Source organism: Ruditapes philippinarum, unplaced genomic scaffold, assembly GCF_026571515.1.
Source record: "Ruditapes philippinarum isolate M1 unplaced genomic scaffold, ASM2657151v2 ctg844_1_1_1_1, whole genome shotgun sequence".
Taxonomy (NCBI): Eukaryota; Metazoa; Mollusca; class Bivalvia; order Venerida; family Veneridae; genus Ruditapes; species Ruditapes philippinarum.
The window spans coordinates 210,812-229,299 of record NW_026861977.1 but is presented as its reverse complement, the minus strand read 5'-3'; positions in this window follow the sequence as shown (position 1 = coordinate 229,299).

Genomic DNA, 18,488 nt, shown 5'->3' with positions numbered 1-18,488 from the left:
TAAATGACATCTCCTCATAAACCACTGAGCCAATTTCATCCAAACTTCACAGGAATGTTCCTTTGGTGGTCACCTTTAAAAATTGTTCAAAGAATTTAATTCCATGCAGAACTCTGGTTGCCATGGCAACCGAAAGAAAAATCTTTAAATATCTTCTTTTAAACAATCCTAAGAGCTAGAGCTTAGATATTTGGCATGAAACATATTATAGTGAATGTCTACCAAGTTTGTTCAAATAAAAGCCCTGGGGTCAAAATTGGCCCCGCCCCAGGGGGTCATTGATTTTCCCTATATGCATATAGTAAAAACTTAAAAAATCTTCTTTTAAAGAACCCAAAGAGCTAGAGTTAAGATATTAAGCATGAAACATCTTCTAGTGAGTGTCTACCAAGTTTGTTCAAATTAAAACCCTGGGGTCAAAATTGGCCCCGCCCCGGGGGGTCATTGATTTTCCCTATATGCATATAGTAAAAACTTAAAAAATCTTCTTTTAAAGAACTCAAAGAGTTATGGCTAAGATATTTAGCATGAAACATGTTCTAATAAGTGTCTACCAAGTTTGTTCAAATAAAAGCCCTGGGGTCAAAATTGGCCCTGCCCCAGGGGGTCATTGATTTTCCCTTTATGCATATAGTAAAAACTTAAAAAATCTTCTTTTAAAGAACTCAAAGAGCTATGGCTAAGATATTTAGCATCAAACATGTTCTAATAGGTGTCTACTAAGTTTGTTCAAATAAAAGCCCTGGGGTCAAAAATGGGCCCCGCCCCAGGGGGTCATTGATTTTCCCTATATGCATATAGTAAAACTTAAAAAAATCTTCTTTTAAAGAACCAAAAGAGTTAGAGCTAAGATATTTAGCATGAAACATGTTCTAATAAGTGTCTACCAAGTTTGTTCAAATAAAAGCCCTGGGGTCAAAATTGGCCCCGCCCCGGGGGGTCATTGATTTTCCCTATATGCATATAGTATAAACTTGTTGGGGGTGGGGGGGGGGCTATATACAGGTGAGCGACCTCAGGGCCATCATGGCCCTCTTTTATTATTAGTTATTTGCCGCTATTTTTTCTCCATTACCTATTTCTACTAAAGAAACAATGTGAGTAAAAAATCTTTGAATGCATTCTCTTGTGCTGTTTATCTTGATAATTATTCACATTATTTCCTGAATAGAAAAAAGATAGAAAGATTATAAGAAAAAGTGAAAAAGAAGTGCTATATTAATAATATAAAAACGTTTCTCTCTTCTCTCGATTTCGGGTCTTTACCTATAGACACAGTTTGTATAAGGGCTGAGTGTTGCGGACAGGTCTTTGTAGAGGTACATGTGGAAAAAGAAAACACATAGAGTAAGTATGGTTATATAAACCATGACTTATCCCTTTTTAATTATTCATCAGACAAGGAATTTACCTTATAGGCTATCTACTGTCCATGGGCAATGTCCCTTCGAATAAAATAAACCTGGACTTATTCCTTCTCATTGTATTGGAAAAACAAGGTTAACAGGCCGTAGTACGTACAAACTGACCCATTCGATCACAAAATTGTCTCAACAATGAGCTATAGTCAAAATTAATGTCTGATGGGCCTTGGAAGATAACTTTCTAATATGATCCTAGAGACAAGTTCAAAGTGAAAATCTTCAGTATTTTCAAAGATTAATGCTGCATGTAAAAGTAAGTTGTTAAGTTTAAAAAATCCTAATATATATAGTGTATTCTGATTGGTTAATTATCTCGTGGCCACGACTTAGAAACTCGTGGCCACAACATAGTATATCGTGGCCACGACTTAGCTATATCGTGGCCACGACTTAGTAACTCGTGGCCACGACATAGTATCTCGTGGCCAAGACTTAGCTATCTCGTGGCCACGACTTAGTAACTCGTGACCACGACATAGTATCTCGTGGCCACGAGATAAATAAAAACACACACACATGTCACCTTTGTGCCACCGTACAAAAGGTAAAATGAAAGAAGCAAAATATCGTCTAAAAACATGATAATTTAATTTAATAAAATATTATCTGAAAATCAATTTTGGGACCGGATTGACTGATTTTGGGGCCGGATTAACCGATTTTAGGGGCCATATTGACCAAACAGAAATAATGTGGGGCCGGATTGACCAATATTGGGGCCGGGTTGACTAAATTTGGGGCCGGATTGACTCGAAGCTGGATTAACTTGGGGCCATGTTGACTGTAATTCGATAAAACTAGTGTTGTTTTTTTTTTTTATTTTTTTTTAGATTTTGTAGATTCTTGCTTGACACAATTCAAAGGACAGCCCGTAATAAGTAATATGTACAAACATATGTATGAAGGTGTTTCTTTTTTTATATACATTGTATACATATTCTGGTCTAAATTTACAGGATATTTTATGAAAAATGTTAGAAAAAGATACATTTTGTATCAATAATTTCATTTGAAATGAAAATTATAAGAAACGTGGATACAAACTATTCAAATGAAATGTTAGATCACCTTAAAAATATTAAGCTTAGTGCATTTGAAGTGAATAAATTCCGTTAAAGATAGTTACCCAAATGCAAGGAAACAATTGATTAAAGAAAAATAACGGAAAGTTTCGTCCCTCTGCTACACAATTCAAAGGACAAAGTTCAAATTAAATAATACCTACACACATAACATAAATGGTATTTGTTTTGTACCAGTGCGAAATCAATAGTTGGTTAATGTTGAGTGAATGTTCTTTTCAAGTGTTATGTAGCACATAATAAAAAAGAAATAAAGAATAGGTGATAAACGAAAAAAATACTTTTCTTGTGCTTATGATATACATTATATATAATTTATTTTGCCTAGTAGCACCAGAAACACTTATCTATAACTCGACAACGTTTCCGTTTTGATATTCATGTTGAGAGTTATTAAGCAGTTTATTATGATGACACCTAAATAGTATATTCAACTATCATTTCATTTTTGTTGAACCTTTTTGCAGTTTTAAATTTGATAAAAATATGAATACATGTAAGCTTGGAGTACAGCTTGAAGTTTGCAACCAAATGCACTTGAACAATATTTTTAAAGATCCAGTAACACATTTTTTATGGTTTTATTTCATAAATATGAAGCTCAAATTAAGATTGTCTGTGTGTGTGTGTGTGTGTGTGTGTGTGTGTGTGTGTGTGTGTGTGTGTGTGTTTGCGTTTATTTATACTCGCCACCGGTTGCCCATATGGGCGAGTCCTCCAGAAGAGTATTAGTCATTTTATTTTTTGGAGGATAGTGCAATTATAGATACAGAAAGATGCCCAAATTCCAGAAGCTTCTCCTGGTTCTTTAGCGTGCCAAGTGTTTAAGCACCCATACACGGGACCTCGATTTAAAGTCTCATCCGAAAGACTGATTAGTAATTTTAGTTGGCCAGCCCGGGAATCGAACCCACAATGTCGAGATTACAAATCTCGCGCTCTAACCGATTGAGCTATGTCAATATTGTAAGTTCCAATTAATAAGCATTATTTATAAAGATATTACCCAATTTAACATTTCATGTAAGTAAAGGGAGGTAATTAGAAATGTATTTTCTATAAATTCTAAGTCAATTTTTTCAATAAGAAATAAATGCATGTAATTTATTAATTAAATATAATGTGCACAAATATTTGCAGTACACATTTTACATATTGTTCGATGTTTGAAAATTGTTTTATTTGCATAATTATATACAAATATAATTTTTTTGCAAGTGTGGTATACACACAGTAACAATATCAATCACAAAACATACAGGATCTTTAAATTTTTTATTGGAACTTTACTTGGGACATGCAAATCAAAACATACTTACAGTTTTGACAGAAACGCATTTTGTCTTTTTATATAACTTACAGATATAAATAAATGAGAAGAAAACACATATGTAGCACAAAATCACAATTCTTCTTCACCCCTCATGACAAGGATATAGGGATACAATGGTTACACAAAGACAACTAGCTAGATAAGTCAAATCTCAAAATATGCACATGACCAGTTTCCATCTTCCATAATATCGTCATATTAAAAGCAAGGAAACTGAAACCTAAAACCGCGTGTGTCATAAACATTGCTTTACGGAATAGGCATATTAAAAAACCTATATAAGCCCACTTACCTTGTGAAAATACGCTAGAGTGTTATAAATTTTCATGACTCGGTTGCCATTTTGTCAAATTTTCAACAATTTCTCCCGCTTGAACCATGTGTGCAGCCACTTCATGTCCTGTCCCTTGTTTTTCTGAAGGCTTTCTTTCTCTTTCGTTTTGTTTGGATTGTGTCGTCAATCTCCCGGAAAAAAACGCTATTTTTTGTAATGTTTCATAAACCAGTGGATAGAGTTGCGAAAATTCATTTCACAGAACAATGTTCTTTTGCCAAAAGAATTGTAAACGAACATCCCTATTGAAAAACCGGTGCAATCTTAGTGAAAGGTTTCTTATAAAGTTTTTGTTCTTTTTACATTTTTATCAGCATGTTTGTGTTTCTAAAACAATACCATTGAAGAGTGTTAGTAATATGAAATTATAATGAGTGATATATATTCAGTAGTGAAAGAAAATTCTGATAGTTACAGTATTGTCATTAGATTTCGCGACTTGGGGAATTTTCGTTAAATACAAAATATCTGTGATTCTATCTATTTATCTATCTGCCATTAATGTCAAACCCCTAGCTTGAACCTAGAAGTGACTCTAGAATTCAAAAACAGCTATAAGATACAAGGGAATCTGGGAACAAGTCCTTAGCTCTTTGAATAGACCCCTTACCAGTACACCTCTAGGTAGGTGGGAAACACTGATAGTGTCTCTTAAAAATCCCAAGTGTGTTTCCCAGGATGATGGATCGAACCCAGAACCTCAGGCTTGACAGTCAGTGGTCTAACCAATTGAGCTATCTTGCCATCTACAAATAGGCAGGGTATAGTTAATACATATGCAGACTGTGCGGGCCCGGAAGCTGATAATGTACTTAGGTAGCAAGAAATACGAAAAAAGGCAAAGCCTATGAACAGGGAAGTCAGATGAAACAACTCCCTCATTTGTTATTTTACATTTTTAGATCTGCCAAAACCACGCATATTTCCCCAAGAAAAAGGCTGAGGCCCCTTCCCCAAAAATGGTGTTTTGGCCCTGAAATGGAACATCATATACCATGTATCTAAACTGTATTTATGGTAAATTTTAGCATGATGGGGTCAATATTGACTCACATTATTAGATACTTATATACATGTACATTTATAAGATTTGTTAAGGTAGACCCTGGGTAATGTGCACTATAAGGAACTGTATAATTGACAACATAGGACGATTATATGTCTTCAAGGTCACCTGTATGCAAATTTTAAATAAAATCTACCGTGTGGTTTATGAGTTATGAATATATTTCTGAACTAAGACTTTGCCATTAAAAGGGCTTATTTTCAGAAATAAGGAAACTAATTTATATAAATTATAATTTATATAAACAAATAAATAATAATTTATAATATCATCATTATGAAAAATGTTTTCCTGTTGCTCATTGTTATGAAACAAATAATAACATTCAGGTAACAAATTACACAAGCAAAATGATTGTTTCTAAACAAAATGTTCTTATTATGTATAGAAATGCTACTCTACCCCACATGCTTTAAACACTAATTTGACCATTTCCCTATATAAAAAGCCTTATTCAAAATATCCCTAAAATTTACCACTGTTTTCAAAGTTTGCCTAAATTCGTAAAGGTATATTGGTTGATCATGCGAAATATAAAATACATTTACCTTGTAGTTTTTATTTTATTGAACTTTAAATATATCTGGTATCATATTTGCTAATAAATTTTGGCATTATTTAGCAAATAAATACCTACAATAATTAAATAATTTAAATCAAACACTTCTTTCTTCCATAAGGGATCAGAGAGATACATAAATAATGTTAAAAAGAAAGAAAAGAAAGAAAAGAAAGAAAAAAAAAGTTGCCCCTTCTGGGGTTTGAACCCACGCCCCTCAAATTCAATGTAGTTGACAAGTGATTCTAGCCTATTTGATTACTCTTCAAAGTGGAGGTAATGCATTACCCATGGTCTACCTTAAGTGTATTACAACTCTAAGTTTGCCATGGAAATCACTAATTCCTTTATTTGTATCTTTCAGGAATTAATATAGTTACTAAACAGACATGGAAACACCCAGACCAGATGGTGCTGATGTAGCTCCTCCAAAACAACAGACTATGATTTATATATGTGGAGGTACTTGTTGTGTAATATGATTGTGTTTTTAGCTCACCGGTCACAAAGTGACATTGAAGGTGAGCTTTTGTGATCGCTTTTCGTCCGGCGTCCATCTGTCCATCCATATACTTTTACTTTAAACAATATCTCCTCATACACCACTATACCAATTTCATCCAAACTTCACAGGAAAGTTAATTTGGTGGTCACCTTTAAAAGTTGTTTAAAGAATTTAATTCCATGCAGAACTCTGGTTGCCATGACCTCAGAAAGAAAAAACTTAAAAAATCTTCTTTTAAAAAACCCAAAGAGCTAGAGCTAAGATATTTAGCATAAAACATCTTCTAATGGGTGTCTACTAAGTTTGTTCAAATAAAAGCCTTGGGGTCAAAATTGGCCCTGTCCCAGGGTGGGTCATTGATTTTCCTTATATGTGTATATTAAAAACTTAAAAAATCATCTTTTAAAAAAAAACCCAAAGAGCTAGAGCTTAGATATTTAGCATGAAACATTTTCTAGTGAGTATCTACCAAGTATGTTCAAATAAAAGTTCTTGGTCAAAATTGGCCCCGCCCCAGGGCACCATTGATTTTCTTTATATGTATATATTAAAAACTAATGTTTTTACACATGCACTACTTCAGATACAAATATGAACTTTGTGATATCAATTTAAGATTAACATTTTATATCTGCTTTTGTTTATAGTTTACAATATTACTTGTTCCTTGTTATGGAGAGTTTCTATATACAGGTGAGCGATTTCAGGGCTATGTTGGCCCTCTTGTTTTGGTTCTGCAAAGTAAATAGACTTCTTAATACTTGGAATTTATATTTTTTACCAAAAAAGTGATAATTGTTCAATATTCATACCCCTTCCTCCAAAAATAAAAACGACAACAACAAACAACTCCTGATGATGGAAATTATTGTGTTGTTTTTAGCATGATGTGAATTGTGTCTAAGATATATCTATATATTTTTATTCAACACTTTTTTCCAATAATTAACAAAAGCTTAGACACAAATGCTTTTGCTTTTAATCCTTAACTTCAGGATTCAAGTGGAAAATAAAGAGTTATTTCTAACACATTCAGACAGTGCTAGAAAAAATGAAAGGTTAACAAGTTCACTGGTTTAGAAGGGGAGATTATAGGGATCCCATTGTATGTAATGTTTTTGACAAAAATATTGAAGATGAAAATTTCATACAGACGCAGTATAATAATTCTATTTGGGATTTAACTCTATACATTGTTGGTGCAGTACCTCTAGATGCTTGCAGGAACCATGATCACGAAGTAGACAAACACGGTTATGGCTGATTCTTACATTTTCATTCATTATCGTATATAAATTGATGTTAAGAGATAAATAAGATGTTTTTGTTGGGTGAAAAGGCAAGATTTTAGCATTTAATCAATCAAGCGTCTTGTCCAGTATATACCGGCATACGATATTTAGTCTCACTCATTCTATTTCATAATGTCATATTATAATAATTGTATTTCAGAATGTCATATGGAGAATGAGATAAAAGCTAGAGATCCGATCCGATGTCGAGAATGTGGTTACAGAATTATGTACAAAAAGAGAACTAAGAGGAGTATCCTTTGGTTGTTTATACAGAATTTATTTAAGTTTCATTGTGTAGGAAGCTGTAAGCTTATAGAAACACTTCTGAATCCGTTCACTTGAACCAACCAGTACTGAGCAATAAGTGTAAAGTTTTTGCTTAAAGAAGTAAAAATTTGGCCCTGACTGGGTTTGAACCAATGCGGCTAGCGATCATTAGATTACTTAATGGCTTCACTTAAAGGTGTATTCTTATTAAGACTTACCCAGATGTATCAATGTTATCAACTTGTCCTGTTTTGAATTTCAGCTTGGCCTATTGTGATGTTGACGTGATTTCAGTATTGAAATATAAATGTTTGAGAAGTCAGTAGTACATAGTTTGGTCAAAAGATAACACAATTAACATTCCTTATGAATCTACAAAAACACAAAACTCTGGTTTTATTGAGTCTGTTCATGGGTGGTTATAGAAATTTGGGCTGAAACAAATTTTCAATCTCTGGTGGGTTTGTGAACTCCTAAACAAGGTCGGATGTAGATTTTCACCTGACTTCGGAAACTTTTTAAAAGATACATAATCGATAATATTCATTTGAATTATTATTTCTACCCAAATTACAACAATGTTTGCTCTGTACAAAGCTGATAAGTTCTTAACACTAACAGTTTTATCAGGGCCCTAAATTCACAAATTTTGGTGGCGAAAATCAGCCCTCATTTCTCTCCCATTCTTTACCTATTTTTTTTTTTTAAAAGAAAAATGTGACCTTACAGTATCTGTGAAACTTAGCATCAAAGAAAAAGTAAATAAATTTAATGTATTGATGTAAATAATTATAATAATATGTAGAAAGGAAACATATTATTCCTTAACTTTATGAAGTGATTGTGTTTGACGCAAGATGAACTGCGGGAGGATAAAGACGTTGTAATTTGTATTAACATTTGTGTTATCAATGAGCGAAAAAAAAGACTTAAGACTGGGCTGGCACCATATTAAGTAAAACTGTGTTCATTTTAAAAGTTTTGTGACCATTTGGAAAAATAATAAAGACATCACATTCATATTGTATGTACATGTAACTGTTAGCTAAGATATTAAACCATTTTGGTTTTTGCAATAAACTTTATTTTGTAGCAAATATGATGATGTACATTTTGGAACAACATTTTTCCTAAAATATAAGGAAATAAAGTAATGCAGGAAGAAATCATGTTTTTTTTTTTAAAGCAGAAAATATGTTCCAAGATTGATGAAGTTATTAATAGAAATTATTTGTTGCAGTAAAAATATGGTCAGATGTGTGAATAAAGTTATGTGAGCTTATATTAGGCACTAACAATCCTTAAAATTTTGTTAAATTATTGAGAGAGAGAAAATTTTGTAACATGTAAGATATTGGTAAAAATCTGTAGATTTACATTAGACTATTTTGCATTCAATCTGCATTGTTTATCATGGGTTACATATCTTTTCATGTATCTATATCTTATACAGTGTTCATACTTTCTTGCTTGCTTTTAATCTTGTGCATTGAAGTTCCAATTTGTTTTGTATGTTTATATTATGTATGTAATTAAAGAATACAATACTTAAAAAAGTAGATTGTACATTGTTGGAATTTTGTCATTTTCATCACCAGTATGTATATGTTAACATAATGTACTTGTATGCTATATAATTTACTTGTATGCTATATAATGTACTTGTATGCTATATAATGTACTTGTATGCTATATAATGTACTTGTATGCTATATATGTTAGCATAATGTGCTTGTATGCTATGTATGTGAAGATAAAGTACTTATATGCTATATACAAGTTATATGTTATACAGTTGCTACAGGTGTAAGTTTTGTCCCTTGTATGTAGAATTGGCCTATGTCTTTATAACAGGGTTTTCAAACAGAATGATGCTTGAGTGGGTGTTGGTCAGAAAGGCAACTAAAATTTAGCAGGCGTCGTGAGGTTTCAAATGGACATGGGTTTTAGCACATTCTATAGTGAGTTTAGCATTTTACATGTTTTTGAGAGAGGGTCATAGTGACATTTCTGCTAGAATTAAGAAATACCATGAATCTTAAATGGGTTTTCACACCACATACTTGCCAAATTACGTGGGTGGGGTAACTCGCTAACATCCCTCCCGGATCCAGTGATGGCTGGTTTATACTGTACAGAAGCTTCAGATACATATTCTCTGCCCAGGGTCTTTCAAAATTTGAAAGACCCTGCTCTGCCTTATTCCTTTTTATAAAAGGAGATTCTTTGATTTAACTTAATGTTTATTCTCTTTTTTTATATGCCCAGAAGAATTTCAGGCATATGTCATACCCCCTAGCATCTGTTCATCCGTTCGTCCTTCCATTAGCAATTTGGTTCCCAGAGCATAAGTTCTAGTTGGCCCACAATATTCAAACTTAATAGGATGATAGTCCATATTGGGTAGAATACCCCTATTGATTTTGGGGTCACAAGGTCAAAGGTCACTATTACCATTAAACTGATTACAGTTTCCACTAAATTACTTTAGAATACATCAACCTAAAGATGTAAAATTTTAAAAGATGAACAGCAAAGTCCAATACATGACTCCTATTGATTTTAGGGTCATGATGTCAAAGGTCAGGGTCACAATGATTTTTACATTGAAAATTGTTGTTTCTGGAGCATACCTTAAGTTCCCTTTTGCCCACAGTGTTCAAACTTCATAGGATGATTGTCAAATTGTGATTTTGGGTTCACAAGGTCAAGGTCACTATAACCTTAAAACTGAAAACAGTTTCCGGAGCATAACTTAAGTATTAATCAACATACAGCTGTAAAATTTCATAGGATGAACAGCCATGTCCATTACATGACCCTTTTTGACTTCAGGATCATAAGGTTTAAGGTCAGGGACAATGATCTTTACACTGAAAATTGTGGTTTTTTGAGCATAACCTAGGTTTCATTTGACCAACAGTGTTCAAACTTCGTAGGATGATTGCCAATATTGAGTAGAAGACCCCCATTGATTTTTGGGTCACAAGGTCAAGGTCACTATAACCTTAAAACTGAAAACGGTTTCGCTGATTAACTTAAATATTAATCAACCTACAGCTGTACAATTTTATAGAATGAACAGCCATATCCAATACATGACCCCTATTGATTTTAGGTTCATAAGGTCAAAGGTCACAATGAATTTAACACTGAAAATTGTGGTTTCTGGAGCATAACACAAGTTCCATTTGGCTTACAGTGTTCAAACATAGGACGGTTGCCTATATTGAATAAAAAATCCATATCTGTATTTGGGTCACAAGGTCAAAGGTCAATATCTATTGACCTTAATATTGTTATGAGTTTTGCAACTGTCAAACTTCATAAGATGATCACTTATATTCTGTACATTTATTCTAAGAAATGTGCTTATATTATGTTATGCGATGAGTCGCCGGTCGGCCGTACGCCCGCGAAGCTCGGGCTGATCGGTTTTCCCCTTGTCTCAGGGGAGAAAGCAGAAAGGCGACTTTCCGTACATCCGTCGTAGAATTTTTACTTACATGGGTGGTGCTTTGGAAACAGCAGCTATATAGAAATATAAAGGTTGTTCAGCTATAAAAGAGGATTGCTTTTTGAAGGAGGTAATACTGTATTTAATTCCCATGACTTACAAATGCTTCATCCTTACTTAAAACACTTTCGGGCATGTAATGCTCCGCCTAGTGGTTCTCTAGTTCTATTTTTTAAAGTTTTTTTTTATACTCCTCATACATCGTGTATGATTAAAATAATGCATCCGTCAGCTGTAGCCATGACCGTCCCACCACTGCGTTATTTTTGGGATCTTTCCTTCTAGATTTTTAACCACTGCATATATTTTTTTGCGCAAAAACGCTGTCCACATATTGACCAGTCACTAACAGACGGAATTTTCCTGGTATCCAACGCGTTACCCTGGGCTTTAATTGACTGATGACTCATTATGTTGTTAAACCATCATTGTTCACGATTATGTAGTCACTTTTTGTATTTTATGCCTTATGATCATGTTGGAATAGATGTCAGCTATACAGTATGTGTTTTGTCCCTTGTTTAGTTATAATGTAAGCTAAGTAATGTCATCATGACTCTCATATTTAAACAGTTTCCAAAAATGTAGTCCGAATTGTTCATGGTTCAAAATATCGTTGTACATAACCTATGTACATTACGATACTTATGTTTCTTTCTCAAGGTATACAGATGTACTTGAAATGATTTCACACCACAACATCCTAGGCCTAATTGCATGGGCACCTCATCGGGTTAAAATTTTGACAGGGACTTCGGACCCTTTCATATGAGGAAGTTGTCCATCTAGCTTAATGAAAGTTGGTGTTTCTACTTTAATGCACGCTCGTGCCTGAAGTAATATACTGAAGTCAACTACCAGTTAAGCAATGGGTTGCCAGGTGACATTATATTATTGTCGGTATGACTTAAAACTAACGGAACACTATTGATTTGATATTGAGTAACATTTTGCAATATCACTTCGACTTTCTTTCTTTTCATTGAAGTATCTTAACCACGGCTTATATTAAATAACAGAGGTGGTCTTCACAGCTTCCTATGAATTTTTCTTTAGTTCCAATAAATTATACAAATTATAGATCGATGTCACAAACGAAACATTCGGCAAGAAACTGTTTTGTTGACAGGTATTGGCACTGGTGAAAAGAAAAAAATCGTGACTATATCAAATTGCAACCCGTACAAACTAATTTTATTATCGGTCGGATGTCCCTACCCATGTAATTAATAAAAGAGAATTGTAATATCAATGAATTGCTCAGTGCTACGATTCAATTAATGATTAGGCGTCAATACAAAATTACCAAATTACATGACACTCAATGTTAATTACTGACTTGACATTCACACCGTACAATCAAATGGGCAGACAGCTGTTCCAGCGTCCACAGCTGTACCAGTATATACATGTCGGCGCGGGGAATATAATTGACGTACGATAAGTATTCATCTATTTTTAACATATCCCAACTGTGTTGAGTAAATCAATGTTATGGATTCATAGTCAACATCCAGAGAAGCATGCTAACAAATTTCTGGCCCTGTGCAAGCTTTACTTCACATGAATTTTGACTGAAAATAACCACACTATCCGATGAGATGCGGTATTTTTAGTTTGAAGTCACAAAAACTTATATTTTCTCATGATAATTAATCCTTTTTTCATACGATTCGTAAACGTCAACATTTTGTCATTAAATATTCCAAACCATACCTTCAAAAAAGCTTTTCTGTTAAAGTTATAAGGTATTTAAGTTTGTGTGTCATCAAAATTTTAGTAACGTTATCAGCTGTTCGCCTCTTTTTAACGATAACATCGACAGCAATTCATCGGCAAAGATAAATAACGCTGAAGCTGTTCAAAGAAACACTTTTCAGAGCTTTTGTCCTACTGTCACTAGGAAAAAGTAAAACATTTTTTTGTTTATTTAAAATATTACTTTATTCATGATACTTTCTAATTAATTATTTTTATTATTACTTTCTATCATTTGTTGTATCTTAGCTGAGAGGCCTATATCTCCAATTAACCGCACTGTATTTCAATATTGATATTGTTCATAATGAATGAATGAGTGAGTGAATGAATAAATAAATGAATTAATTAATAAATGAACGAACGAATGAACAAACGAAGAATGATGCAATATACGTAAATGTTAAAACAAATTGTCTGCAGAAAGTATATGAGTTGTAATATTCTAAAAATTTACATATTATACATTCATTTTTCTTCCTATGCATGTCCTGTTGTTGTTGTTGTTTTCTATTTCAGAAGGCCACATCGGAAATAAGATTGTTATTGTAAGTTAATAATGTATAACCTTCTTTAAATAAAGATATTATTTTTATTATTATTATTATTATTATTATTATTATTATATAAAAAGGTAGCAAGATCTTTTAATATGTTTCTGAAAATGTTAAATTCAAGAAAGTAAAGGCAAATTTAAACGCTTAATACGAATACTCTGTATTTATAACTAAATCCATCAAGTGTTATTATAAAATAATGGCAATATAGTAGACATGTCCCATGCAGTAAATGGATGTGTAACCCGAGATGTTCTGCCACATAAAATGATTTATTTAAAAAATAAAAAAATGTATAATTTTTTTAAGGAATGGTTATTATTTCTATTGCACTATACATTAAAACAGATTTCAAGGAATAAATAACAACATGTTTTTCCATGCACTTTCATATCTCGGGTTACACAGCCATTCACTGCATAGGGACTAGTCCATTATATGAATTATTTATAATAACACTTGATGGATGCCTTCATTTACAAGACTGAATATTAAGCGTTAAATTTGCCTTTGCCTTTGCCTTTTGACTTAAACATTTTATAAACCTATTACAGGAACTCCAACTGAGGTTTATAAGCCTAAAAACATGAACTTTTATTTTTTCACATAAAAAAACATGAGCACTAAAACATAAATATTAATAAAAATATAACTAAGAAAATATAGGAGAAATACATTGAAAATTCATATGTTTGTGCTATTCTCAGTCCGATTTGAGTGAAAAAGCGTTTAAACTCTTTTTCAATTTTTGGGTAATTTTTTCACTTTTATAATATTCTGGAAAAACGGAGCAAGCTAATGATCGGAAATTTTTGGGCATATAAATTATTAGTATAGATCTACATCAAAATGGAGAAATAATCTCAAAAAATATTTCTAGTCCCGTCTTGTCAAAAAACCTTAGTGGAGTCCCATTTTAAATAGGTTTTGCTACCCGTTTTATATTGAAATACAGTGCGGGCGGTAAATGGAGATCAAGGTCTCTAACCTGAGATATAACAAATAAATAGAAAGTAATAATAAAAAATAATGTAATTAGAAAGTATCATGAATAAAAGTAATATTCTTCAAATTTTACAAAAAAGTTTTACTCTTTCCTAGTTACTGTAAGGACAAAAGCGCTGTTGTAAATACATGTAATTGTTTTCTTTGAACAGCTTTCAGGGCGTTATTCGTTCTTGCCGATAAATTGCTGTCGATGTTATCGATTAAAAAGAGGGCGAACAGCTGATAACGTTACTAAAAATTTTGATGACACACAAACTTAAATACCTTATAACTTTAACAGAAAAGCTTTTTTTTGAAGGTACGGTTTGGAATGTTTAAAATGACAAAATGTTGACGTTAACGAATCGTATGAAAAAAGGATTAATATTATCAATAGAGAAAATTATGTTTTTGTGACTTCAAACTAAAAATTACCGCATCTCATCGGATAGTGTGGTTTTATTTTCAGTCAAAAAAATTCATGTGAAGTAAAGCTTGCAAGACAGGGCCAGAAATTTGTTAGCATGCCCCTTTGGATGTTGACTATGAATGCCATAACATTGATTTACTCGAATACAGTTGGGATATGTTAAAAATAGATGAATACTTACCTTACGTCAATGGTATTCCCCGCACCGACATGTATATACTGGTACAGCTGTGGACGCTGGAACAGCTGTCTGCCCATTTGATTGTACGGTGTGCATTGTTAAATTTACATCGATTGGAATGCCTTAGACTTGCCAGCTCGGTACCATTGATTAAGCTTAAATTTCAGCAAACAAAATTTTACAGCCTGACGTGTGATGTAAACGATCATTAATTTTATATTTTCTGTCGCAGTGAAAACAACACTGTAGCAACTGCTGCAACACACGTACGATTAGTTCTTAAAGAGAGTTGATAATTTTTGTGTTAAGTATGGTACGTAGTGCAGTTTAATTCTTGAATTTTTGTATTCACTATTCCGGAAAATATTTTGTTCACGTAAAACATAAATACTCGTGACCTCCAAAATTTATTCGTATCGTAACTTTTATGCATGCTGGAAAATACACTTATATTAAAAACGGTGAGCTTGGGAGCATAATGATGCCACTTTGTTCTCCCTTAGTTGTGTATTCCGAAGTGCTCTCCTATATTCTTGCCCAGCAATTTCATTTATACCCATTTAGTCCTTAAAATATCATTACTTCATTTTTCAAAATTTGTTTTTTTTTTATTTTTATTTTCCATAATAGTTACACATTGACCATAGAGCAGAAGCGTGTTTTACATTTTGGAATTTAGAACACTTTTAGTGATTATGTATGGATGTCAAAATACCGCTTGAATTGCAATAGAACTTTTACAATAAATTATTTCATGTATGGCACCACTTTCTTTGGGTGTTATTTCTAAAACATGCTTTTCATCCACTATTTAAACAGAATAAAACACATATTTGCCCTTTCTATAGACGAATAATGTACTGTAATGATGGCTAATAAACAATTAACTTACCGATATGTAAATAGTTATCTTGGATGCCTCTAAAACTTTTGGCGGAGTTTCGGGTCAAGGTCATTCGTGCTAGAAATAAGTTTTTACAGTTTTGCAATGAAATACTCTGCCAAATGTACAGGTCCAGGGAGCATCATCAGCTCAGCGATATTCTCGTTGCTTCTCGTTCACCGGATGAACGGACACACGACACATGCAATAAATGTCCACGTACTAGACCGCTACATCTGTACCAGATAGTGCCGCATGACACGTTCCAGTGTAGTACAGATAGCTATAGCCATAGATGATGATACATCTACTGTAACATTAAGCATTGCCATAAATTGACTGATGTATTCAAATGTTTACATTTTATTAAATTTAAAGTCTGAATATGCTACTATAGTTATCTCTATAGCCACATTGACTTGTGTTCTTTGAACGTTGATCTATTGTTATATTTGTCTACATCATCCAGACTTTTGAGTCTTTTCGTCACTCTCGGTTCACAAATATCGCGTGACCATATAAAACGGCACGTGACTTAAAAATGTCGTCAAATAAAACTGTTTTTGTCGATAATGGATTTTTCGAGTGACAAAAAACAAACGTAATTTCAAATTTAATGGAAGAAAGAAAGATACTTATTCATACTGATAATTCATACTGAAACGTAATGCAATTTTAAGCACATGATCAAAGATTATATTTTATAGATTGCAAGCAACGTACTTTCAATTTACTTACATAAAACCACCTGTTATGTTTAGTTATATTTCTATTTTCTTTATCCATTTGAAGCAATCTATTAGCCAAAAGTTATCATTCAATTACATTTACAAGAAAATATATGAGCCGCACCACGACAAAACCAACATAATTGGTTTGCGACCAGCATGAATCCAGACCAGCCTGCGCTTCCGCGCAGTCTGATCAGGATCCATGCTGTTCGCTTGCAAACCCTTTAACAAGTAGAGAAACTGATAGCGAACAGCATGGATCCTGATCAGATTGTGCGGATGCGCAGGCTGGTCTGTATTCATGCTGGTCGCAAACCCATTATGTTGGTTTTGTCGTGACGCGGCTCATATATGACAATATCAAAGTCATTTTTAGCTCGACTATACGAAGTATATGGAGAGCTGTCTTACTCGCCCCGGCGTCGGCGTCCGCGTCCAGATTTTAGATTAAAGTTTTGGTGCAGTAAAATATTTTTCACTATAACTTTGTCATTTCTTAAGGTATCAACTTCAAACTTCAAATATATGTTCCTTATCATCAACCACATCTTATGTGACAAGGTTCATAACTCTAGCACCAATATTTTCAGATTTATCTCCCCTTGAACTTAGAATTTTCCTTAAAAAATACTATTTTTTACTGTTACTTCTTTATTTTTAAGGGATCAACCTCATACTTCAAATATATGTACCTTATCATCATCCCCATCTTATGTGACAAGGTTCATAACTCTAGCACCAATATTTTCAGATTTATCTCCCCTTGTACTTAGAATTTTCCTCAAAAATGCTATTTCTTACTGTTTCTTCTTTATTTCTTAAGGGATCAACCTCATACTTCAAATATATTTACGTTATCATCATCCCCATCTTATGTGACAAGGTTCATAACTCTAGCACCAATATTTTCAGATTTATCTCCCTTTGAACTTAGAATTTTCCACAAAAAATATTAATTTTTACTGTTACTTATATTTATTTCTAAAGGGATCAACTTCATACTTCAAATATATTTACATTATCATCATCCACATCTTATGTGACAAGGTTCATAACTCTAGCACCAATATTGCAAGAATTATCTCCCCATAAACTTAGATTATTTTACTAGAAAAATGTTAATTTTTATTATAACTTTTTTATTTTTAAAGGTATCTACCACAAACTTCAAATACTTATTCCTAATCATCAAATACATTTTATGTGACAATGTTCACAACTCTTGAAGCAATATTTACAGATTTTTCTCTCTTTGAACTTAGGATTTTCTTTAAGAAATATAATAACTTCTTTACTTTTTAAGGTATCTACTTCAAACTTCAAATATATATTTCTTATCATTACACAAATGTTGTGTGACAAGGTCCTTAACTCTAGCATGACTATTTCAAGAATTATTCCCCTTGATCTTGGAATTTATGTTAACAAATGTTATTTTTTTTACTATAACTTAATACATAATTATACATAATTGATTTTTCTTTCGTATTTTGTCCTCCTTACTGCGTCCAGTATTTTATTAGTCGAGCTTCGCTGTCTCCTGTGACAGCTCAGGCTGGTCTGTATTCATGCTGGTCGC